General features: G+C 36.3%; 1 protein-coding gene across 1 annotated transcript in view; it reads left to right on the forward strand.

The window, feature by feature from the left end:
- Window positions 1-27,840, forward strand: part of LOC102728737 (sodium channel protein type 1 subunit alpha) — a 126,035-nt gene that overhangs the window by 16,563 nt on the left and 81,632 nt on the right. The window lies entirely within an intron of this gene.

Raw genomic sequence — 27,840 nt, forward strand, 5'->3', positions numbered from 1 at the left:
GGGTTGTTCCTGGCCCTACAACTATGGTCCACTCTGACCTGGGCACCCCAGCAAATGACACGGTCCTGTAGAAACAGGGCTTCAACCACAGAACCTTCCCATGTTTATCCTCCTTTGGGTGCTCTACCTCAGCCCTAAGACACTCTTTAGGCCTTTCTTAAATCTTTATAGTGATTCTCCTTTCATAATTTAATAACTCTTCACATTCAACTTTCTCTGTTTAGTATGTGGTTTCTGTCTCCTGATTGGATCCCATACTGTTGCTACAAGTTCTTTTGCTCAGTTAAAATTATTGATTTCCAAGTTCCATAGTTTGTAGTGGTAAAAACTTAAATTTCATGTCACTATCCCTGAAAAAAAAAGTGGGACAGGTGTGACATATCATCTTCTCACTTGGCTTCATGGAAGATGGCTTTTTCACCAGGCAGTGTTAAATACAGTCTAGCACTCCCATTCAGAAATAAAAATTAGGCATTCATTGACCAAATAAAGTCTCATTAATCCTATTTCCAATTAAAATGCTTAATTTCCTATTGAGTTACCAATATAACAGATGTCGTAGGATTGTTTTGACCAAAGTAAGCCAAATGAGATGGATTTAAACTATTTTCATATGGTCATAGGTGTGATAATTATTTTAATGTAAAGGGTTTCAATAAAGTATAAGTATGTATGCAATAGTTTTAATAGGTATGAGGTCTGTAGTCCACAAAATCATTTGTTAATTATAACTCTGATTTCACTTCTTTTGCCAGAGTTTTCATTTACATTTAGGCCTGGTGTTAGCCATGTTAACAACTAAATTCAGTCCCTCATTTTAATCCTTTGATAAAAGGGGGAGACCCTGCATAAAGCAGTTTTAAACATTTTATGATTGATTTTTTTAACTCACAAATGGCAATTTTTTTATTATTATGTTATGTTAATCACCATACATTACATCATTAGTTTTTGATGTAGTGTTCCATGATTCATTGTTTGCGTATAACACCCAGTGCTCCATGCAGTACGTGCCCTCTTTAATACCCATCACCAGGCTAACCCATCCCCCCCACCCCCTCCCCTCTAGAACCCTCAGTTTGTTTCTCAGAGTCCATAGTCTCTCATGGTTCATCTCCCCCTCCGATTTCTCCTTCATTCTTTCCTTCCTGCTATCTTCTTTTTTTTTTTTTTAACATATAATGTATTATTTGTTTCAGAGGTACAGGTCTGTGATTCAACAGTCTTACATAATTCACAGCACTCACCATAGCATGGCAATTTTACCTCAAAGATTTTTATTTTTTTTAATTTTTTTTTAAAGATTTTATTTATTTATTTGACAGAGAGACAGCGAGAGAGGGAACACAAGCAGGGGAAGTGGGAGAGGGAGAAGCAGGCTTCCCGCCGAGCAGGGAGCCCCATGCAGGGCTCGATCCCAGGACCCTGAGATCATGACCTGAGCCGAAGGCAGTCGCTTAACCAACTGAGCCACCCAGGTGCCCCAACCTCAAAGATTTTTAAAACAATCAAAACAGTAACAGCCAGGCTTCAAGTTTATTGACTCTGGGATCTTTTAAAAGTGAAAATATTTACCAAGAATACCCACTGGATTGGGGCAAGGTACACCAAGCAAATGTGTACAAAATATTAAGTGAAGAAAAGTTCACATTCTTTCCTCTATAGCAAAATTTCTAAAAAATAAGATATAAGACATAAGACATTCCCCCTAGGACTTAACTGAGGTTCTTTGAAACATATCAGAAATAAACTGAGAAATTATCTCATTTCCTTTTAGAAGTGCTCTCCCACAGATGAAGTATTTTCTGTTATTTTTATTCCCTGAGGAAGTACTTTCTCAGGACTAGATATTAATTGTTTCCTTTCTCACCAGCAGCCTTGCACTTTCTTATAAACAGCAGGCTGGCAAGACAAAGTGGCCAATTCACTTCGAAGATGAGGAAACTTTTCCATTAAGGGTTGTTGACCGAGAAATATCAGTTGAAGATCCCATACAAAAAAATACACCTTATTTTAGCTTTGAGAAGGATTATTCTAAGGGAAGAAATAGAAAATGTTATATGGATATAGGTGCCAAATGGAACCTTAGGAGTGATCTTATCCAGCCCTTCCTTTTATGAAACTCTCATGTCCGATCAAGTTCAACGCCACCTTTTATAGATGAAGAAAAATTAAGAGGAGTGAAATGTTATCTCTGCTCACTTAAATAAGGATCTGCATTTTGAAGTTTCTTCTTCTATATCAGCCTCCCAATTCCTCTGTTTTCTCCACACCTATTTTCTCACAAATCTTGATCTTCTGCTTCGTTCTTTTTCTCCAGCATATAAGATTTTTTTTCCTTCTTATCAAAATGCTCCTTCTCCCTCTATCTAGTTACAGTAACATCTTGTCCTTTTGTTCAATCAAGCTTCTTGAAAGAAGACTCATTCTGTGTCTTCATTTCTCATTGCCCACTTACTTTTTAAACCACCGCAATCATTTTTTGTATTTATAGCAGTCTAGAACTTCCATACGTTCATAAGATGACGAAGGACAACCCTGTTGGTAATCCAATGGACCCTTTGGTTCTTCCCATTCTAGATTATGCTGTAACAGTAGACAATGGTAATCATTTTCTCTTTCTTACTCTCTCTGCCCCAGTTTCCTCTTCTAGAAAATGGGGATTATTTCTGCAAAGATTAGCAGTTGAGTCTTAAGAATTAAAACATTCTTTTTTGATTAATGTCTAGTTCCATCATTTTCATAAGAAAGTTATGACAAATTTGTGTCTCTGCTCTTTCTTCTCAATTCTTTTCTCCACTATCCATAAATACCACCAATAAAATTAACTGACTAAATTGAGTTTGATATCAAATCATTCACTCATCTCTTTCACGCAACAGATATTTATAAGCAGAGTGCCAGGCATCCTGCCATGAGCAAAGATATATTTCCAGCAAATCTGATATAGTGGAAGAACATGGAGGTGCAGTCTGATGAATCAGTATTCATATCCCAGCTCTCACTGAATACTCTATGACTTTGATTAGGGTTTATTTCTTCTGACTTTTGTTTTCTCATCTGTAAAATAGGGATGAAGATACATATTTGCCATACAAATTGTATAGTAAAATCTAAAGTTCATGTTCATCAAGTACATAGCACAATGCTTGGCACTGTGTCAATGTGTTTAAACTATTAGCATTCCATTTTGTATTTTTTTCCTAAGTGATCAAAAGACCATATTAGCTTTACAGGTCCTACATGTCCTCAGCCCTTTTCCTTTGTCTTCCTGGAGAATTTCCTTTCATTTTATAAAACCCATGTCAGCCACCACCTACTTAGGAAGCTTCTCTTAGCAACGTTTCTACTCCTCCCCTATCCCGAAAGAATTGATCATGGCCTCTTCTGTGCTTCCTCTGTGTCTCATAGATAACTTCCTGTTCCACGTACACAGTGTAACAAATGCGTCTCTTCTAATATACTGTCTGCTTCTCCCGAAGAGACGCCATGTCTTTCATATGTATATCTCAAATTTGAAATCAGGCTTAGAGCCACTTAGGCAACCCAAGAATGATTTATTCTTAAACAGATCCAACTATGCCTTAAGATGCAAAAGGCTTCCACTATACATAAAATAGACAACATCAAATTTACTGAAGTTTTATTTGGTAAATGATATTTTCTCTATACCTATTATATCTGAATAACAATGAGATATAATGTAGTTATTACATGATCTAAATAATTCTGCATATTTTTAGCAAGCAAAATGACTTCCTTAATTCAATGTCTTCTGAATGCTGGCATATATGTTGTGCATTATGAATAAGTGCTTTACATACTTTTCTTAGAGATAACTATCATATTAAAATGTTCAGACTCTGGTTTTAAATTAACAAAGATATGTCCAAGATATGCCTTCAGTTTTAAAGTGAGGTTATTTCTTTTTTAAGTGCATTGATTCAGATAAATACAATAAGATTATTTTATCATTTGTTGTACTTTTTAAAATTTAAATATTTCTTATTTATGTCATTGTTTTAAATCTCAGACAATAATTTCTTAGCTTTGAAAAACTATGCCAAATTAAGGACTGGCCAGCCAGATTGGTGTTTCGGGATGTGGTCATTGTCATTTTGGATATTAATATAATTCTTTTTTGTTATTATTTTATGGAATGTGCCATCATAAAGCTTTTAAAATGTTAGTATCCTAAAATGTAGAAATAGAGAAGATGTTTGGCTGGCAAATAGTTTTAATGTTCAAGCATATAAATTTACTTACTGGCTTTTATAACTACAAGTGAAGAAAATAAAATAAGAGTTCTCTTTCATGTAACTTTAATGAATAAAAGCCTTAAAAATCATACATTCATATTGATAACTTAAAGGGTAGAATGCTCTACTTATAAAAATGTATCTTTCATCATTAATCCCCAGCTTTCATATCAGAATTATGAAGGACTACCACAGTCAAGAAGTTGAACTTTCAGTGTCTTAATGGTAATAATGAACATCGATTATTAAAAAGCCTTCTATGAAAGAATTTATATTTTATTACATATTACCATGTATATAATATAAAAAGAGTGTATGAACATGTGTAAAGTATGCATTCAACATAAATCCAAAGCTGGATTTGGCATTGCAAATTCTTAGAACCTTTAAAATAGCTCTAAACCTTATTTCCCGCAATTATTGGTCTATGTCATATTGCTGTTTGGGTAATTTCAAGTTATTCAAGATGATTAACACTGATTCCATGATATCCTGGAGAAATATATTAACTATACCCTATTGAAATCAATTCAAAAACTATTACTGTTTGATAACTTTTCACTGATCTGGATGTTGAAATTGAAAATAAAAATTTAAGTGACATGGAGTAAATGATATTAAGAGCTCTGAGGGATATAGGAATAGGGACTAGAATAACCTTGAAACTTTTAGAAACTGGTTCATAAAGGCAGGAGAAACTCTAGTGTTAAGTTTAACCATAATGTAGTGTATTTTGAATAAAAAAAAAAACTATACAAACAACAAGATGGTGGAGAAACTAATTCATCACATACTGTAGAATCAACAAGGCTCTTGTGTTTGAAAGAAGTCAGTTATATTTGTTGTTCTGATTAATAGCAGGAAGAATAGGAGGATCATAGGATATTTTTATATGTAAAGATCAACTTAAAAAAGATCAATTTTATTGTTTCAGTCCTTTTTAAACAAATATTAAATTGATTTATACAAAGACATAGGCTAAATAGAGATATTCTATTACTAAAAAACTTCACACAGAAATTTGTACTAAGGGAAATGTATGCAAAAGTCAGGCATTATCTTTATGCTATTCTTATTACCATTTTTCTATTACAGTATCTAAGCAGATCAGTGAACTTGGGCAGAAATTGGAAAAGAGGAAATGAACCACGCAAGTGATCATATAGTATCCATGCTTCTGGAGTGACATTTTTTTAGTTTAGCAGAGAGAAAACTAAGGGAGACAAAATAGCTACCTGCAAGTGTGTGCAGGCTTGTCATACGGGGAGTTATGTGACTGAATTTTTTATCTCTGTAGAAAGACAAATCACTGGAAATGGGCATAAATTGTAGCAAGGGAGAGTTTTGTTTGTTTTCTGTTCTACTTCCAAAAATGATTTAATCTGACTTACAAAATCAAATACAATATAAATCAGAATAATAAAGACCAAAGAGTTAAAAAGAGTGGTAAAGTAGATGTTGTTAAAAGCTGAAAAGTAATAGTGATTTCTGATCTTGAGTTTAGCTTGTGCTTCTAACAGCTAAAGAAAGGGGTAGGGTAAAGGACATGGTGGATTACGTGGACAGTCCTCGTTGTCTGCACAGGAAAGTTAATAATTAAAAGGGAACACCCTGCAAATCTCTTATAGCGCTATGTCCTCTAGCATGTAACAGCATGCTATGTGATTTAGTAGTTCCTTCGGTGATTGATTGATTGATTGGGTGATTGGTACTTAGTGATCCTTTTTTATTGAATATAATTCTACTACATATGCCTAGCGACTGTATGCGTATGCCAACTGAACAGAAATTTCTGGTATTTTTGTCCTATCCAACTTATTTTCTGCATTTGGCCCTACTTTGAAACATCTAAAACACTAGGTATTTTTATGCTAAGATCTTTTCAATTTTGAAGTGCCACATTCTGAATGTTATTCCTTATTTCTGCCAAAAGATTATATAATGATGTATAAAACTGTGACTTTATGTGGAAAATAAATTTGGCTCAATTTCATATTCTGGGCACAAACTTAGTGTCAGCTGCACTAAAACTTGTTCTTTCTGGTAGATGTTCTACAAGATCTGAGTTGATCATTTAAAAGGACACTTTCAAACACTCACCTCATTAAGTGGTTCAGGGATTCCATTTGTAGGTAGCCCATTGTGACGGATCTATCTGTATACAGTTCTCCTCCAAATCAGTCATTCACCAAGTGTCTTTTTTTTTTCTTTAATGTTTAAGGTATAATAATAATGGCTGCCTTTTTTTTTTTCTGGTCATAATTTTTATCCATCTTTTACAACATAGAGCTCTGACATCCCAAAGGTGCTTGTCCAAATGCTTGAGATTATGCTAAAGACCTTTTGAGGAAGATTTTGGCCTGGGAGGATTCTTTTAGTCCACTTTTATGAATAAAATGGGATGGCTCCATCGCTCAGGGACATAATCAGTCGGGACAATAAGGTCACTCCATCATCTGCGACACGACACTTTACCATACTTCCATGTCCTCCTCTGTAAGGCAGGCAGTTAAAATAGAATGTTAAGAACCTTTTACGTGCAAACTGTGTATACATGTCGGGGAATATTTGTTTTCAAGGATTAAAATCATATTTAAGTTAACATAAGTAAAACGGATTATTTATTGAAAATCCCATAGACCAAAACATAGCTAAGCCAATGAAGAGCCTGAACTGGAATTGAGAAGTCAGGAACCAAATAAAAATAGCCTACTCTTTGGTTGCACACTTAACTTCTTGTTTCTGTTGATCTCTTTGTTGCCATATTGGCTGGTATCCCCTGCTCGCTCATGGCCAGACATTGCTTCCCAGCCTCAACTCTAGATCACTCAGTTCCGGTTCCCATAACATTCTGACTCACTCAGTCAGTCTTGGTCCAAATTGAACATTCTCCAGAAAAGAGAATCCTCTTGGCTCAGTTAAGCTTATGCAGTGGCTTCCCTGGGATCAGTGTCCTCATTTAACCTCCCAGGCTATGGCCATGGGAAAGGGTTAGGAAAGTCAGGTGGTACAAAAATGTTTGTCTAGATTTATCTTTCAGCACAGGTTACACTTGGGACACAATTTCCAAAAAGGAGTGAGGGCTGGGTAAGCACCTGAAGTGTGTTATTATAAGAATTATTCACATTTTAGAGATAATGGAATTAAGCTAAGGGAGGTCAAGAAACTATTTTAATGTCACAATTCTACTAAGGACTAGAGCCAAAATTTGAACTGAAATATATTCTTATTGTAAATCCAGTGATCTCAACATGAAACTTTCATGGTTGAGAAGATAAATCTCCAGGTCAGAAGTGACCCCTTCCAACATTTAAATTAACTGTACCATGGATTCATCTCTAATTAACAAATCAATATTTGCATGAATTAACTCAATTGGTGAGGTGCCAAAAGCTTGCTTTTGATATTTGTAAAGAATGCCTTACCTAGTCTGTTTTTCTATACCAGTGTTTCTCAGCACTTGCCCATTGATCAAGTACAAGCTCTACATCCTAATCACCTGGACAAGTGGGTTAAATACAGATGCTGGGCCCAACTTCAGACCACTGAAACAAATTCTAGGGTGGGATCTTGGACTGTATGTTTTCTAAAAGCTCCCCAGATGATTTTTGTAAATGCAATGGTTTGCGTCCTCAAAGTTCAGTGTCTATTAGAACAATAAGCAATGTGCCATATTATTTTAATTCTCCACATATTTTCACTTAATTAAAATGTTATGTTACATTCTTGAATTTCATAGAAAGGGGAAGTTCTATTTGAATAAGACTCTGAAAATTTTCATTGTGGCTATATGTTGGGGTTCTCTTAGCTTAGTGAGAACATGCATGTTAGCATGAGATGGAGAACAGTGGCATCATACTTCTTATGATCTGTGCACTGAGCAGATGGCCTGGAGTAAGCCACTGATTGATTACAAGTTAATTCATGTATCCATTCATTCAAAGAAATATTTACTGAACACAGTGTGGCACATATTTTGGTTCTCCAATACCTCAGAATGATTATGCTTATATTTCTAGGGGAGTTGGAGAAGAAAGTAGGACCCAAGAGATTTAGTTGATGTAGTTCTTGTTGATTATTTGCATGATTTGCCTTCTTCCTCAATGCTGAAGTTGTCTTTTCAGTAGTGAATAGACCCAATAGTGAAAGGGGTCCTGACTTGCCTATGCAGCCAGCAAAATTTATCAGCTTATGAAAATGCCTAAAGTGCTGAGTCATGCCTGCCAATGTAACAGGCCAGTCTGTCCCTTCCCTACAGCTCAGTGAATGTCCTCTACCGCCACCACGTAATCCCTATGTTTTCATAACTCTGTTTCTACACTCAAAATGAGGCTCAAACTCAACAAAGCATTCAATAAACTTATCAGTATTTTCTTTATTCAAATCAGGAGCATCTAAGTCCCTCTGTAAGGACCCTCTGCTTTGTTACTAGATAGAAAAAAATATTTAAAAGTGCTATGTCTCTAGTTTCTAAACATTGCTAAACAATTTCCTGAGGTAAATACATTTCCTTGTAGCCAGTGTTTAAAGGAATTAAGTTAGGGGCGCCTGGGTGGCTCAGTCGGTTAAGCGACTACCTTCGGCTCAGGGCATGATCCCAGGATCCTGGGATCCAGCCCTGAGTCGGGCTCCCTGCTCAGCGGGGAGCCTGCTTCTCCCTCTGCCTGTGTCTCTGCCTACTTGTGCTCTCTATCTCTTTGTCAAATAAATAAATAAAATCTTTAAATAAAAAAAAATAAAGGAATTAAGTTAGATTAGTTATGTGATTTTTCAGGAAAAAAAAAAAAGGAGAAGAAAGAAAAGAAAATCTCTTTTTCAACTCAGCTGACAGCAAGGAGTACTGCTCCAGAAAGAAATGATTTGATTTCCAGCTTCTCCGCAGCATCTCTATACTGCGTTAGTTCGCTGCTGCAAAGCTGTGTGTTGTATAACTTTCCCCATCGGGCAGTCAGCTGTTTAGCTCACTTTCCCATAAAAGTCATTGTTCAAGAAAGGGCAAAAAAATGAAAATTCAATGCAGGTTAGTTCATATGTCCTGACATGTTTGAGGTAGCTTATGGTACAATAAAATGCTCGTAACTGAAAGAGAATGTAATTGTAGCTTGAATTATTTTGGTAAATTGGGTTATTTTAAAGCAGAAATCTTAGGAAAATGGAATTTTAAGCATAGATTATTTAGTTAGGAGTAACAAATAGCAATATGAATAAACATAATCTAATATATAAGATATTAGATTTGTGGTGACCGCTACTATTCTTTTCTGGGTAGAGTGTTACATGGGACAAACAATATTGTCCAGAGGCCAACTCATAATATAATATAAAATATTAGATTTTGGAATTTAGAATATGTTTGGGGATTTTGCTTTAAAATATGAATTTTATTTAACAACTATTCAATTAACCAAAGGTTTTGGAGGGCCTGTTAAGTGTGTTATTCTTCTGGGCGTTACCAGAGGTAAAAGGGGGCTTGTAGCTAAGGTGAATATATAACATATTAGTTTCATTTTACAAGGATATCTGTCTTGTGCCCACTGAGTGGTAAAGACAATATAGGCCAGGACTGTGGTGACTGGGGAAGGTGTTAGGGCCTGATGGTTCAAGGAGAGCTAAATATTGCCAGCTTCTTACTCATCCTTTCCCTTTTGCTTAGAATGCACTGTATCACCTCTCAGACTGTAGGCAATATGTAATTGCTTTATCTCTTAGAGGTTTGTGACTCACACAAGTGTTTAAGAGCATTTTTCTCCTTGTTATTATGGTTATTCACGTTCAGCAGTTTCTTCCTTCGTGATCTGAGTTGCCTTCTCTTTCTTTCATTCTTGAGTTTGTATGTATACAACCTCCTGAGTCAAGAGGAAAGTGATAACATCAACAAAGGGGACAAGTCACTGATGTGGAAAGATGCACTACCCAGGCCTTTAAGGCTTGTTCATACTCTTTATAATAGAAGAAACCTGAGTATCTAGTGTGGGAGGAAGGACATATTATCTGTGCCATGAATTTGATTTTCAGAGCCTTCTATTTGACATTTTTGTTAAAAATAGAAGCCAATATTATTCAATTTAACCACCATGATTTACACACATAGTGAGGCCATAATGAAATTAGTAAACTTGATCTGTCTTGTGTTTTATTTTTATCGCCATCTCTCCACCATTGATGAAAATCTGTTTGTCACTGTTTTAACATTTAACCATTTTCCACTTGCAAAAAAATAAAGCCCACTACTGATTCCCCTCGTCAGCTAAGGACTGTCTTCAAGAACAATTCTAGAAGGAGTGAGTTCTTTCTGAGGCTACTACCTTAACCTCTGCCCCCAGTCCATCTTTTCTCCCTGGCATTTGATTATTTGATCAGAAAATCCCCACTAAAATTAGTTCATCTGTAAGTATCCTTCCACTGAAACTAACAGTTCCCACCCAACCCCACATGATACCTCTTCCCACAAAAAACAATTCCCAAGCCCTCTGTCTGATGGATTGAATCACTTCGATTCAGAGAAATGAGTTAGACATTGAGAAATAAGCAGTCTCTTTAAATTAATTTACGCTGATGTATGAACAATTCATACTTAGCAGAGATATTTGTCTTTTAAAAGGGAATGCTTGTTAACTGAACTAAAATGTTAACTAATTGAATTTTAGGCAATGTGAAAAGAATTTTTAGCTGAGAAGCCTTTCTTCAGATCGAGAGTTGCCAGGTTTAGCGCACAAATACAGGAAGTGTGAATTTCAGATAAACAATAAATAATTTTTTGTGTAAGTATGCCCGAAATACTGTATGGGATATGATTATACTAAAAAAAGTGAATCTGTTGTTTATCTGAGGTTCAAATTTAACTGGGTGTCGTACTTTTTTCTGGCAACCATACTGAGACTTCTCAAATTATCATGGTGGTTGCTAGTCTCCTCCGTGGCTTAAACTGGCCCAGCTCTCCCTACCTCCAGTCAGGTTAGGATTATGTTTCCTCCATCTAGCACTCCACCCAGAAAAGAACAGCAGCTATTGCTACAAACCTAGCACTTTTCTAGGCCAACTCTCTAACATTTTAACAATAATAATGCCCTGCCTGCCCAGGAGTTTTGGGACTTTACTGGAGCTGGGAGTGGAGTAACAGGTGAGAAATATTTGGGAATTTAAGCAGAAGGAAAAAGAATTTGAGTGTAAGCCTTAGTGGAATGTAATGATGGTATTTAAATTATTTATAAGGTTTCATTTAACGAAGCATATATTTAAATGACTTCAGCTGCCACCTGCTATTGAAGGTAACAAAAAGGAAATTTTTCTCAGTACTTAAGGAATGTTAGAAAACATTTTGAGATGGAAGAATAAAAATGGATCCAAACAGCATGCCTTTTTTTTTTTTTTTTTTTAAGAATTTGTGTTTTAACTATCTCTTTCCAGTTCTTCATCACTGACATCTGACAAAAGGCAGTGGCCACCACAAAAATGGTTAGGTGGAAAGAATGTGGGACATGCATTGAACTTTAGGTTTTCTTGTCTCACATGTTTATTAACATTCAGTTTGATGTACCAGAAGTATCTTTAAATGATATGAGCATTAAAATGTGCATCTAGATTACAGAAAAATCACTCTGGCCTGATAATTTTGTGTGAGACAGTGAATACAGATGACACAATGGTTGCCCAATTATTAAAACATGGTTTACTGATAAGAATTCAGCATTGCAGTTCATTGCACACGCACGCACACACACACACACACACACACACACACATTGACTTGACTTGTGGGGTTAGGAAAGATGGCCGGTTTTTAATGCTTCAGTGTTCAGTGTCCATTTCCTTCCTCTCTGGGACTAAAAAAAAAAGATGAATCCACTAAGATCAGAAATACCTAATTCTTCAAGTGGCCTAAAGTCTATTTCATAAGGCAGCCTATCAAAGAAATTTGCTTACATTCCGGTATTTCCAATATTGTTCTTTTCCCCCCTTGCCAACTTATATCCTTCCCAGCCCTGCCCAGGACCTTGTACATGGTATGCATTCAGTAAATATTTGAGGAATGAACAAAACTGATTGCACATACCACGTGTCACAAACCAGACAGGAATAGACCTGGCGAGGGCTCTGCTCTGACAGACGTGCTGGACATCTGGTAGTGTCCCCTCTATACGAATCTGTGATCATCATCAGCTGATGGGCACTCAATCTATATAAAACTATAACAATACCTAGAGGGTCACTTTAACCCAGACCAGGTTATCCCACAAAATCTTCCTTGCCCCACTGTCCCTTTGACCAGGTGACTTGCTTTGGCCAATGGGAAGGGAGAAGACGAACGTAGCCTTCAACCACACAGAAGCTCAGCAGGCACAAAAGGAATATAGTAACGACTGAAGCCACACTACAGACTAAAAGCTGCTACCCTAAGTATTGCATATAATATAATTAAGCAAATTTTATTGAATAGATGATAAATGACATATACAGAAAATTCAATATAGTGAGTTTTTGAATCAGGACGTAATCTCTATCTTTCATCTTTCAAAATCTATTTTCTGTCAGTTCTTTCAACTTACCTCGTATCCATATGGTTCATCTTTGAACAAGAGTTCACAGCAATAATTGCAGATAATATTATTACTTTGCCTGTAATTGTTCCATGTTCAGATGTTATATATCTGAGGTGGTTTCATATGCATTCCCTTGAATGGGAAAAGTAACTTCAAGTTGAGTTTATGCTGAAAAAGAACCCCCCTGAGCAGAATTCCACATTCTAGGACATTTTCTGTCTGACACCATTTAAACACCCTTCTAGCTACAGCAGCTCAAGGACTGCTCTTGAACTATTTCACACCCTGAGTTGTTCAGACAACACACGTAAAAGTGAGGGGGGAAAGCCATAAATAAAAATTTTAAAAAACACACAAAAACTATGAGTTTTTAAGGACGCTAATGCCTAGACATTCAGTAAAGATCCTACCAAAGTCTAATCACGCATGCCATGAGACCTGAAAGGGTTTATATATTGATTGAAAATATTGCATTATTTCCCGGAAAGGGTTATCAAAGTAAATACTGGCAAAAAGGGAGTGTGACAATTTTTCCCCCAACATCTTGTGTTAAAATGCTAGTGCTAGTGCTGACTTCTTTTTTCCTCAACAGGAATTGTACCAAGTAAGCCTGATTTTTTCTCTCCTGTTATTGTCCCATAGCAAAGGACAAATGCTGATTCTAGCGCTATTTCCCTGGCTGCTCCTTACGGCTACGTAACTCCCACCTTTACCAGCAACGGGCACAAATGACTTGCACTGCCTGAGACAGAGAGCATCAAGAATACTGACATTCATTCTGTCTGGATCTTTGTGAGATTGATAGTAAATTACATTTAGATAGTGGTTTTTGAAAAATATTGAACGGACTGCTGACATTTCTACAGGCAGAGGGGAAGGGTGAGGAGTGTGAAGAAGATGAGCAACAGAAGTGAGATGAGCGGCTGAGGAAAAGGGCAGAAATGGAGCATCAAGGAAAGTTGGAAGAGAAGAAAATGAGCAAGGAGAAAGGGAAGGCGAGCAGATGAACAGGACTGGCCACTGTACTTCGGCTCCCTCCATAATCCACTCTGTTGAAAATCTGCCATGTATAACCTGGACTTAGGCAGTGCCTCCCTCAGTCCCCGCTACACAGGTGTGGGAGGCTTTCCGTGCTTCCATCACACACTCAGTATCTCCAAATCTCCAACCACAGACACAGCTTGAAGAGACTTCTACTCTCTCTCTCTCTCTCTATCCTCCCAAACCTCTGTGGCTGGACCACTCATCCACCAAAATAAGAGTATTTACTTTCAAACATAGAAGACTTCTTTACAAAGAGGGTTTAATTTAAATAATTTGTTTATCATTAAGGCTCTTGCTGTATATTCTTAATACAAACTAATCCAAGTTGTGCCAGAGAATGTCCCTCAGTTATCCTGAGTAGGATGACCAACAAGAGACCCTGAATTTCACAAGGTTTATAACGTGGGCTAGTGTCTTCTAAGGGAAAAAAAAACCCATCCTAATGATATTATGTCCTTCAGGCAGAACCTAATAAACTAGAGCAAGGCTGAATCTCATTCGAAAGTTGTGTTTGAGAGATACTGTGCTTCTGTATCATTTGTTAAACCAGTTTAGCAATCTGGTCATTGATTAGTGGCTTTTGCTGACAGGTCAGTTAGCTTTGCTGGGTTAAATCAACCCCGAAGTTTCAGTGATATACAAACTTGTTAGTGGTTACTGGCTGGCTCTGGCAACTCTGTCCACAGGTCTTCCCGCCCGGGACCCAGGCTGAGGGAGCAGCCTCTGTTTGACACATGCCATTCTCAGGAATGAGGGAGAAGAAGAAGGCTGGGTGGAACCACAACATCGCCTGCTGAGCTTCTGTGTGGTTGAAGGCTACGGTCGTCTTCTCCCTTCCCATTGGCCAAAGCAAGCCACCTGGTCAAAGGGACAGTGGGGCAAGGAAGTACATTCCAGGAACATTGCCTACCCAGTGGGGCTGCGAGTCACAAGGCAGTAGGTGGAGATGTATCCTCCCGTTAGGGGAAGCACTGATTGCTCATCTACTGCAATTGAATCCCACTGGGGCACTCATTTCACCCCTTTGGGTCCATTACACCTGCTGCAGTGTGCAATGCTCAATGTAGAGAGGAGTTTGGGGCGAGACTGAGGTTCTCCCTGTCAAGGATCTCTCCTGACATCTGTCCCCCTCTGAAACACTGTCGCCTGCCTAGGGTGCCGCCGTCCCCTTCCCCATCTAGAGACTCTAACTGTTCACAGAGGCAGCTCCCCCCATCTCTCTGCTCTGGGACCTCTAACCTCACGTCTGCAATGCATGTCGGAGTTGACCCAAAGGAAGGAAAGCGTGGACTTCACACAGCTTCTGTTTACTGCTCTACTAAAATTCGTGAGGTGATAAAGACCTTACCATTCAATCTGCTCGAAATGATAAATATATATATATACATACATACTTATATATATATAAGCAGAGCACACACAAATTTATCTTTCAATAAATGGTGCCACCAGGTAACAAGTTTTTTAAAGGCCGAGGCTCTCAGTGCAAGTCAAGGACACAAACGTGCCAGAACTTTCTACCGTCAGGGCATCTTCTCATCAGGAATACACTAAGTACAAGATATGTCCTGCACTGGGTAGTAGTTGAATGGGTTCTGGAATTCAGGGAACAAACTGATGGTAGAGTTAAAGGCATCATATGGAAATAGCAATTGCCGGTAAGACTGGACCCAGTGAACGACTTTGCCTAATAAAATTTACCATAGGGCAAAGGAAAATAAAATTGAAGGCAGGATGGTATCTATTAGAGCTAAATTTGAGTAGGAAAGTTCTCTGTGGAGCAAGAATACAAGTGTTTGGGCCACAACAGTATATGTATGGTCAAGCACGTTGTGGGAATGGATTTGAATGAGTCAGTGTATTTTTTTTTTTTTCGGTTCATTAAATACTGCCTCAAACATATTGTCAAACCAAGATATATTCAAAGTTAACTCCAATGGATGGGATTGGGACTTTAGATCTTATTTTGTTTTTCTGAACATTTAATTCAATTATTATACAGTGAGGTACAAATGCCTAATAACTGCACAATTTTATTAATAAAAAAGTAATGTATATTTCTCGATTCTAAACGTCCTTAGAATGTAGTGTTTTATTTTGGTTCAACATATGGCACTTTTTATTCCACTCTTTGTGTTAACTTTGCATTAGCATCTGAGGTAAATATAGACCATCTCTTCAACAGAGTAATAAATGATGTCGATGTGAACAAAATAGTTTATTGATATTGGATCGACCAAGGCACTAGTGGATTGAGTGAATTTTGGAGCTTGTGGTTTATTATTCAAATGCCCTGAAAAACACTCTTGAAATACACAATGTAGATGTCAATGTATAAGATAGGTAACCTTATTTTAAATGATATCTGCACATAGCATGAAAATTTAGGGATGGATTACAAACATTTTATGGAATGCAACTTTATTTTTACATTTTATTTATTTGAGAGAAAGAGTGATCATAAGTGGGGGGAGGGGCAGAGGGAGAGGGAGAAGCTGACTCTCTGCTGAGCAGCAAGGAGTCCGATGCGGGGCTCCATCCCAGGACCCCAGGATTGTGACCTGAGCCAAAGGCAGATGCTTAACTGACTAAGCTACCCAGGCGCCCCAAAAATGTAAATGTTTTAAACACATGGATGAAATATGTTGTTTAGTTAACCTCAATTATAATACTTAAAATGGATATTTAAAAAACCAAAGGAAATAAAGACTTTTTAACACGCATACCAAACCAAAGTATTTCTAGAAAAGAAATTTGTAAAACAATATTTTCTAGGCTTGTGAAATTCTATGTAAAAAGCAATTTCTTTCTTGGGTGTTAAAAAAAAAAGAGTTATGTGTGATCACAACTGTAAGAATAACATTTTACCTAGTTATTTTTATTATTACTGGCAGCAGCATTCTTTAGTAAAATGGGTGGCAGATACACCACAAAACCAACTGAAACACTTCATGAATTGCCATGCCCAGATGGTCTATGTGCCCAGAATAGTAAGGGACTGTATAGGAGCTGACAGTCATTTTGGCAGGAGTCTGTTTGGTTTCTCCTCAGCATGAAAATCAAACCACTTTAAAGACAGAATTGCAGATATATGAATTTTCCCCACCTCAAATTATATAGTATAAGGTGATCAAGATGCATAAGTGTTGTATAATTATAACTTTGGTGTTAGGAAACCTTTGGGGAAATTGAAGTGGGGCAGATGAATTATAGAAAGTGATCTGCTCAGTAGATAACTAGAAATAACCAGGTTTAGCAAAACATAAAAAAGTTAAGAGTGGGGGATGGGCTAGATGGGGGATGGGCATTAAAGAGGGCACTTGTGATGAGAACTGGGTATTGTATGTAAGTGATGAATCACTGAACTCTACTCCTGAAACCAATATTCCACTGTATGTTCACTAACTAAAATTGAAACTTAAAAAAATTAATTAATTAAATAAAATAAAATGAAAAGCAAAAAACAAAGGTTATTGGAGTAAAATATAAATTGACTGTGGACCTATAGTTCATCAGGTTTTAAACCTGCATGATATAGTTTCTAAATTTAAATATTACAATCACCTTTTTTTTTTTGATGTCTCCTGTTTTTCAGATTTTCTAAGATAGTCTCCATTTCTGCCAAAATACTTTATTTACTAGATTTGTTTCGGGTGTCTCTAAGGAATATAATTTGAGTGAATATTAGTTTAATCTGGCTCCTTATATTCTATTTGCCCACATTTTACTGAGGTTCAAGATCATGTAAGTACTTGGAAATTATTTCATAACTATTAGAAATGGACAGGCACTAGTTTGGGAGTCAGGAAATAAAAATTCTGATTCGAGTTCTGCCATTATTAAACCATGTGACCCTGGACATATCACATACTTATTTTGGAAGTAGGAAGCACAAAAATTCTAAAAAAAGAAATGTCAATTTTGCTTTGATTCAGTTTTTCTGTTAAGTGAGAGGGATGAATTAGACGATCCTTAACTCTTCTTTAAATGTTTGGCATTTCTTCATTTTAGGATAACTTCTCTTTGATTCTCTTAAGACACCTTACTTAACCTTTCAGAAGTTCAGAGGTTGAGGCAAACTAAGTCATCTTTACCTGAAAGCCTGTCTTGTAGACTCCAGTGACCCATTCCTCATCAGCATCAAAATACTATTACAGTAAGGATTACATATATTCTCCAGTCTGTAAAGAAAAACTTAGAAGCTACAACCTGAGAAAACATAAAGCTGTATGTTTAGTTCACTCATCAGTTGGTCAATTGATTTTTTCCCCCTGTACATTTTTTTCCAGGGCCAGATAAAGCATAAACTAACAGTAATTAATTTAATATAACGGTAGAAGCTTGAAGGAGAAGATGAGGATCGTCTCACCATATTGGTGGCGGGAGGGGCAGGCAGTCGAGACAGGGGATTACTTTTAGGGTTTAAAAACAACATGGAATTTAAGGACACTGTGGAAGCAAAAATATCTCATCAGAAATTAACAGTTATGCTATTCTTTGCCTAAACCCACGATGACATTAGAATGCAAAGTTGTGGGTATTAGTAGTCTCTTAGGGGGAACATTAAATAGCATCTGTCTTTCTCACCCACATTCTGAACCAAGAGAAAAATTAAACAGAGGACTAAGATAGATATGTAACAAAATATCACCTTTATATCTCATAGAAGTTTGCTTGGAGGATGTAGCTGTGTGTGAAAGCCCAAAAAAGCCCGCAAACCAAACTCCAGAGTTAAGCAGAACTGTACACCCAGGCCCAAGTTGTCCTGGATAGAAGTGCTTTCCAAAAAGAAGTTACATAGTCATTAACTTATAAGAGGCCAAACTTCTTCACATACAAAGCATTTATAAGATTGCCTTCATGTTTAAGGCTTTTTGTATGAGATGCCGCGATGAAAATGAAATGCTTCATTCTGAGCTATTGTAGACATTTCCATTTGGGTGGAAAAATTCAGATGCCCAAAGAAGTCTAACTATGAGACCTTATGAATTAAGTAAGATTACTTTAAATGAAGCTCTTTTACAAAGGTGATCAAAACCATATTGTTCACCAGTCCAGGCCACCTTAGTATAAAAATCTTTTGGCTGCAATACACATTTGCTCCAGTCCAGTATGTAATACATACAGAATCTTCTACAGAAAAGAGAGCTACAAAATGTCCAGAAGCAAAAACTTCATCCAGTACTAGAATGTTTATTATAATAATATATGTAAGGAATTTGGAAAGTCTTAGAAGTGCTACAGAATATTTTCATTATTAACTTTCTGATCTTACAAAGCTTCCCCAAGAATGTGTAGTATTACTAAAATGTAATTCTAATGGTACTGATTTAGTTTCCCTTTTTTATATCCGTTTCATATCATCAGAATGCATTTCTTTTATTTATCATTTCTACATTCTGATAAATTTTCCCCTTTTATTCGTCTTTCACCCAAATTAATTAATATTGGGCTATTACTTTATTTCTTTCCAGTCACAAATCCTATTTTTTTTTACAACTTTTTTTAACAGCCTCTGGCTTCCATTTATTTTCTTTTGGATTTTTTTTTTCTTATCTTCTTTAGGACTTCTTATCTCATTGCTACTTTTGTTTTGCTTGTCCTCCTAAAGAATCATTCTTCTTCCATTTTTCTTCTTCTAAAGATTTTATTTATTTATTTGAGAGAGAGCGAGAAAGAGAGCACAAGCGGGGGCAAGGGAGAGGGGGGCAGAAGGAGATGGAGAAGCAGCTTCCCCGCTGAGCAGGGAGCAATCAATCCCAGGACCCTGGGATTATGACCTGAGCCAAAGGCAGGTGCTTAACCATCTGAGCCACCCAGGAGCCCCTTCAATTTTTCTATTATCCATTATGCTACTTATTCCCAACTTTTTTTTTTATTCTTTCAGATTTGCTGTCTGTTAACATACACTTCCTGTTATTTTGTGTTCCTAATTATGATTACTTCTTTTTTTTTTTTAGTTTTCTTTTTTTATTTTGTCTAAATGCATATCCCTATTCCTCTTGAAAATGCACCTGTGTCTTTGAAGTCTTTTCACTAAGAAAGTGAACGTGTCATCTTACCTCTTTTGAAAGTTAGCAAGGGCTCTTCTGTCAACCCAAAGACACATATAAATGCTGGTTCTCCCATAAAGAAAAAGGTGTAAGCCAGAATCACAGATTCTGTGAGGTTCCCCCCTTCCATATCGAATGAGGTATAATTTAATAAAATTAGACCATGTATTTAGTTACACATTTTTGCACTAAAGAGTGAAGCTTCAAGTGTAAATGAAAAACTCATGATTTATTTTTATATTTTTTAGCAAAGTAGGTACAAATTCCAAATATAATTTAGAAGTTTTTTCTATAGTGTTACTGACAAAATATTAAATTGTATCTGATAGTTTGTAGATATTCCATAAATAAACTTATGGGATGGGTTATAATTTGAAATCTTTTATTCATATAATTAATATAAGGTTTATTTTTAAATAGATATTTGAATATAAGGTCTACTTAGAGTTGCAAAAACCCTTTCATTAATCTCAGTGTGATGTCATTAAAATATGCATGAAATTGCTCATATATAAATGTAATTCCAGTGTCTGAACTAATGTATAATTATACGTAATACAGTTGAAGTGATCATATTTGTCAACGTAAAATGCTTTTCTTCTATCTTCCTGGTAGTTTACTTCTCCAGTTGGAACTCATAGCCAGTTATCAGGAAGATTTGTCTGGAGGGCTTTTCTCAAATGGACTATTTCTGGAAAATAGGAAGGCTTTTAGTAACTTTCTGTTCCATCTACACAACCTCATGGGCAATGGTCTCCAACATAGCATTCCTTTTGAAGGGCAGTGATTGGCCACAATGATCATATATATTTAAAATATAGCTATATACAAAATCCAAACATATACATATTAAGGAAGTTGCAAAAGCAGTGAAATGGAAAGGATGAAACCAAATGGGATGGTCAAAGATATACCAGATAAATGCAAACAAGAAGAAAGTAGGAGTCATAACATGATATCAGACAAAATTGTCTTCTCTCAGAAGGAAAGATATTAAAGTGAGACAAGGACTATATATGGTAGTAAAGGGTTCAGTCCACTCCAAAGATCACACCAAATAACATAGCATTAAAATCCATAGAATAAAAATTACAGAGACTACAAGAATAAATAGAAACACATTAAAAACAGACTTTAATTTTTCTCTTTCAACTCATAGTAGATCAAGTAGAACAAAAATATGTACAGATACAGAAGATCTAAACAAGGTGAATTTAACTGAGATATACTGAACTCTATAGCTTTAAAACAAAGAAAACCTATTCTGTGTCCTTGGCGGGTCATTTAAAAAAACAATCTCTATTAGGACAAAAAGGAAATCTCAGTAAATTCCAGAGAACAGAAATGGTACAAAGTACATTATTGGATTATAATACAATAACACTAAACTTAAATAAATAAGAAGAAATCTGTCATTTGGAATTTGTAAGTACTTCCTCTTACATAGCTCTTACAATAAAGAGGAATTTGAAAGCAAAGTTAATTTTAAGAATTTTCTGGTTATTTTTTGTTTATTTTTCCAAGTTTGTGCAGTTCTAAAATTTTCTTGTTATTTTTTTGAAGGATATATTTAATTTATTAACTAATTTAGGAAAATCTCATGTATTATATTGTATTTCTATCCAAGAAAAGGGTATGTCTTTCCATTTATACTTTGTTTTAGGTTTATTCAAAGATTTTTTTTTAAATTCTTACATTGTACTTATGAAATATTCATTAATTATGTTTTCCCCTTTTAAATAAACTACTTTTTAGGGTCACATAAAAATTGAGCAAGAAGTACAAAGTTCCCATATATGCCCAGCCTCCATATAAGCACATCCACTGTCAATATCACGTACCAGGGTGGTACTTTTGTTACAATTGATGAATCTACATTGACACATTATTATCACTGCAAGTACATAGTTTAGATTACAATTCACTCTTGCTGTTGAACATTCTGTGGGTTTAGACAAATGTATAGTGACTTGTATCTACCATTATAGTATCATACAGAAAAGTTTCACTGCCCTAAAAATCCTCTGTGCTTCACATATTCATTGTTCTTTCCTCACTGACCCCTGGCAACCACTGATCTTTTTACTGTCTCCATAATTTTGCCTTTTCCAGAATGTCATATAATTGGAATCATACAGTATGTAGCTTTTTCTGATTGACCCTTCCACTTAGTGCTATACACTTAAGTTTCCTCCATGTCATTTTGTGGCTGGATAGCTCATTTCTTTTTAGTGCTGAATAGTATTCCGTTGTCAGGATATACCACCATTTATCAACCCGTTTGCATTTTCAGGGCATCTTGATTGCTACCACATTTTGTAAATTTTTATTAATAAAGCTGGTATAGACATTTGTGTGCAGGTTTTTGTGTAGACATAAGATTTCAACTCATTTGGATAAATACCAAGGCAGGCAATTGCTGGATTATATGCTAAGAGTAAGTTTTGTTTTATAAGTTGCCAAACCATCTTCCAAAGTGGCTGTACCATGTAGCATTCCAGATGGCAATAAATGAAAGTTCCTGTCACTCCACCTTCTTGTCAGCATTTTGTGTTATCAGTGTTTTAGATTTGGGCCAAGAAATTCTAATAGGTGGGTAGTATTATCTATCCCATTGTTGTTCTAATATGCATTTTCCTGATGATGTATGGTATGGAGCATCTTTTCATATGCTTCTGTGCCATCTGTATATCTTCTTTGGTGAATGTCCATTAAGGTTTTTGATCATTTTTTTAATCAAGTTGATTGTTTTCTTGTTATAGAGTTTTAAGAGTTCTTTGTATATATATTTTTTTCTTTTTAACTGAAACAAAATGTATTTACATTATTTCTAGTGCAGTTCAATTAAAAAACAGGTTCTAAACAAACCTGGGAAGGTGTTGAAGCTAGAGAACCTAGGAAATATGTTACTCCTTAGTTGCAGCCTGGTTGTAGCTGCAGGAAGAACTTCAGACACAGGAACACAATGTAACCCTTCAGTTTTGAAATGTTGCTAAGTCTTCTTGTGCTTCAGAAATGATTGCCCCTGCCCTAAAGAAATGAAAATCATCTCTGCCATTGTGTGGGATGGTGGCCCAGATGGGAGCTTCTTAGTGTATTTTGGATAACAGTCCTTTATCACTTTTATGTTTTGCAAATATTTTCTCCCAGTCTGTGGCTTGTCTTTTCATTCTCTTGACATTGTCTTTAACAGAAGTTTTTGATTTTAATGAAATCCAGTTTATCAATTATTTTTTCACAGATCGTGCTTGTTGTGTTTTTATCGACAGAGTCATTCCCCAACCAAAGTTTACCTAAGTTTTCTTCTATGTTCTCCTCCAGGAGTTTTATAGTTTTGCATTTCACATTTAGCTCTGTGATCCATTTTGAGTTAATTCCTATAAAGAGTATAAGGTCTGTGTCTAGATTCATGTTTTTGCATGTTGGTGTCCAGTTGTTCCAGCACCATTTGTTGCAAAAGACTACCTTTGCTCCATAATATGGCCTTTGTGCCTTTGTCAAAGATCTGTTGACTAAATATATATGGGTTTATTTCTGAGCTCTCTATTCTGTTCTGTTGACCTGTTTGTCAATACTTTCACCAATACCACACTACCTTGGTCACTGTAGCTTTATAGTAAGTCTTAAAGTCAGGTACTGTCAGTCATCCAAGTATTTTCTTCTCCTTCAGTATTGTGTTGGCTATTCTGGGTCTTTTGCCTCTCCATACAAACTTTAGAATCAGTTTGTCAACATCCACAAAATAATTTGCTAGAATTTTGATTGAGATTGCATTGATCAATAGCTCAATAGACCAACAGAGATCAAGTTGAGAAAAACGGACATCCTGATATTATTGAGTTTTCCTATCTATGAGCAGGGAATATCTCCATTATTTAGCACTTCTTTGAGTTCTTTTATTAGTTTTGTAGTTTTCCTCGTATCGGCCTTATCCATAATCTTTCAGATTTATGCCTAAAAATTTCATTTTGGGGGCACTAACGTAAATGATTTGTGTTTTTAATTTCAAATTCCACTCGTTCATTGATGGTGTATAGGAAAGCAATTTATTTTTTTATATATTGATCTTGTAGCCTGCAACCTTGCTGTACTTGCTTATTAGTTCCAGGAGTTTTGTTTGTTTTTTAATTAATTCTTTTGGGTTTTCTGCATAGAAAATTTGTTATCAGCAAACAAAGATACCTTTATTTCTTCCTTCTTAATCTGTATATCTTTTATTTCCTATTCTTGTCTTTTTTTTTTAAAGATTTTTTTCTTTATTTGAGAGAGAGACAGCACAGAGGGAGAGGGAGAAGCAGGCTCCCCACTGAGCAGTGAGCCTGATGCCGAGCCGGATCCCAGAACCCTGGGATCATGACCTGAGCCAAAGGGAGATGCTTAACCATCTGAGCCATGCAGGCGCCCCTCCAATTCTTGTCTTATTGCAGTAATTAAGACTTCTAGTTCAATGTTGAGAAGGAGTGGTGAGAAGGGCTATCCTTGTCTTGTTTCTAATCTTAGAGGGAAAGCTTCTAGCTTCTTTTTTGTGTTTTTAAATGCATGTTGCTCCTGTAAAGAAAATCTATTGAGTTTCTTATGTTTTTGAAACCAAACACTTATTCTCTTACTACTTGTAGGAGTTTTTCAGGCGTTTACAGAATATCCAAATAAGTATAATTTTACTTCCTCTGTCTTTATTATTAAGTGCAATTGTTTCTCACATCTAATTGGATTAGCTTGTACTTTCAGAAAATTGTTAAATAATACTGTTGATTTTTTTTTTCTTGACTTTAATGAAAATACATCTAGGATTACTTTGTAAAGTTTGTTGCTGACTTTGGGGTTCATACAAATGAAGATATATATTTATATTTTTAGCATACCATGAAGGTAGCATTATGTATTGGTGAAGAAATTAGCTTATGCTGTAATTAATGTTGGTTGGAATAACTAAGGGAAAAAAAAGAATCTATCTTATTCCACCTAGAAAACAAATTCCAAATAGACAAAAGATTTAAATTTATAAAATTAAAGCATAAAAAATGCTGAAAATGCAGGAAGAGAACATGATCTATCATATATGCCTCCACTCCCCCAGGGATGGATGCTTTCCTCGACATTACACAAAATCTAGAAGCCAAAGAAGAGTTACAGTTAGATCATCATGTTAACATTTAAATTTCTTATCCTGTAGCACAGAAACACCACAAACTCAGAAAAAATAGATCTTTTTTTTTTTAAAGATTTTTATTTATTTATTTGAGAGAGAGAATGAGAGACAGAGAGCACGAGAGGGAAGAGGGTCAGAGGGAGAAGCAGACTCCCCGCTGAGCAGGGAGCCCGATGTGGGATTCGATCCTGGGACTCCAGGATCACGACCTGAGCCGAAGGCAGTCGCTTAACCAACTGAGCCACCCAGGCGCCCAAAATAGATCTTTTTAAAAGGCCCCAAATTAAATTGTTAATGCCATATCTAAAAAGTTGATATAGATTAAAAAGGAAAAAAAATGAAAACATGGACTGTTATTTAAATAGGAAGTCACAGAAAACTTAAAAACAGCTCTTAACCATATGGAAAAAAGTTCAGCTTTTCTCATAGTAAAACAAATGCCAATTAAAACTATAATATGATCCCATTTTTGTCCCAGTCAGATTGGAAATATTGAAAATATAATAACACATTATGTGGAGAAGATGTAGACAAATAGGCACAGCCTTATATTGCTGTCAGCGGAACCGATACTTCATAGCGAGTAATTTTGCAATAATATCAAAATTAAAGATTCACGTTTTACACAGCCAAGTCCATTTTTAGAAACTGATACCCTAAAAATGTCCACAGATATGTGAAAATATGTGTATGAAATAAATTAGTTCCAGCTTTATTTAAAATAGCAAAAGATTGGAGACAACCTGAGTACTCATAACTGGACAATTAATTCAATAAATTATAATACATACAAACAATGGAAAACCATGTAGGCGAGAAAAAGAGTTGAAGCTATAAAAGTTGATAAGGAATGAACTCTAATATGTATTTTTAAGTGAAAAATGAAAGGTGCAGAAGAGTTTGTAAACTAAGATACTGTGTGTTTTTTAATAGAAAATGTGTGAATATGCACACACTCATGTGACTAGTGTTTACCTATTACATACATGGAAAAATATACAGAGACAGATAACAGTGGTTACCTCTGGGAGCAGAATTAAGCATTGGAGAACAGGTGGCAGGAAGAGTTTACACTGTATTTTCTCCTAAATGGTTTGAGTTTATGTCATTTACACATATTTTCTGTCAAAGAATGAATTAGTTAAAAAGGGAAAACACCCGGGCGCCTGGGTGGCTCAGTCGTTAAGCGTCTGCCTTCGGCTCAGGTCATGTTCTCAGAGTCCTGGGATCGAGCCCCGCATCGGGCTCCCTGCTGGGTGGGAAGCCTACTTCTCCCTCTCCCACTCCCCCTGCTTGTGTTCCCTCTCTTGCTGTGTCTCTCTCTGTCAAATAAATAAATAAAATCTTAAAAAAAAAAAAAGGGGGGAAAACACCTGTGGCATAATACTTCCCTTATGAGAAAATGCACCACACTTGTTATCCTGAAACTTTTATTTCCAAATAAATAGCTGCCAGTGTTTTCCTGATGCCTTATGAGAGAAGTAGAGTTTTAAGGTAAAAATATTCCTTTTCCATTCATTTAAATTTACTGATTTAATTTTTCTATTCTTCCAGGCCCTGAGCTGATTACAGGTAGACTGTAAGAAGCTCTGAAAGTTTTGTTAGTTCACTTAACGGATGGAAGGTATAAATTTAGACTTGAATGTCCCGCTTGTTTCTGGTCATCCACTGAAAAGTATGGTCATAAACCTCACAGCGGTAGGAATGTCCTTCAGTGAAATTTGAGGGCCCTCTAGGGCTCCTCACAAAACAGTTATGGCTGCAGGTTTATTATTTCAGTTTATATCCACCAAAGCTGCAATTAACTGCATCATAGCTTGTTGACCTTAATGAGTTAACACAGCTTCCAAATAAAACTCATGGCCAAGCAGCTTAGGCTCTGAGTTTTGGCTCCATAATATCTGTGAAATTTGAGCTCATATTAAATATACCTTGAAACAATACATTTGGGATTTGGCTCCTGGCATCAGATCAGATCTGACTCTGCTATATGGAGTTGAGAGTTTTGCCTCAGGTCCTCCTAATATGTTTAGCACTATAGGACTATAGAATCAGCAAGAATAGCATTATCGCTTTAGGGAAGCAAAACACTTCCATTCTTGTTGAGCTTATGGCACCCTGGCTCCTTTCCGATCACTTTTTCCTGAAATAGGAGAATTCTGCTGTCTTTTCCCACCTGAGGCCCGATCCAGGAATTTCTTCCCAGCTTAGTCTTTTTCTCATTCCTAGTCACATAAATGGCATTTGTCCAACACTGAACTGTCTCTTTCTGCGTGTGTCCAAGAAAGCCAACCCTGGCATGGCTAATGACGTGAGCAGGTCACACGCAGTTCCAGTTGTCTCCTCAGATTAGATCAAGACTCGGGTCTGTGACTCAGTCAGTAGTGACTATTTGATTGGTTATATAGGCTGGCGGAAGCAAACTGTTTTGATCAGCTTGGCCAGGAGCCACTTGTCAGGACTTAAGGGTTGGATTTTATATCCTCTCAGAGACAACTCCCCTTTCCACTTCATCCTGTTGATAAGCTCTCCATTGCCTCTGTGGGGATACATTCCATCCTCATCTGGGTGGCTCACGGAGTGAACAGCCCATTAGGGACCTGATGGTATTTAGCCTAATGTACTTTAATTAGGGCTATAGTTGAATCACTTTCTTAAGTTATGGCACAGTTCCTATATTGGCAAAACACAAGAATTAATAAACATGGGACACTTAACAAAACCTGAGATAGAAAACGTATCTGTTAAGCCAAAGCCAATGAAGCAGAAAGTAGAATGATAGTTGGGGGGGGGGG

This window comes from Leptonychotes weddellii, chromosome 3, assembly GCF_054177405.1.
Source record: "Leptonychotes weddellii isolate Sample4059 chromosome 3, ASM5417740v2, whole genome shotgun sequence".
NCBI lineage: Eukaryota > Metazoa > Chordata > Mammalia > Carnivora > Phocidae > Leptonychotes > Leptonychotes weddellii.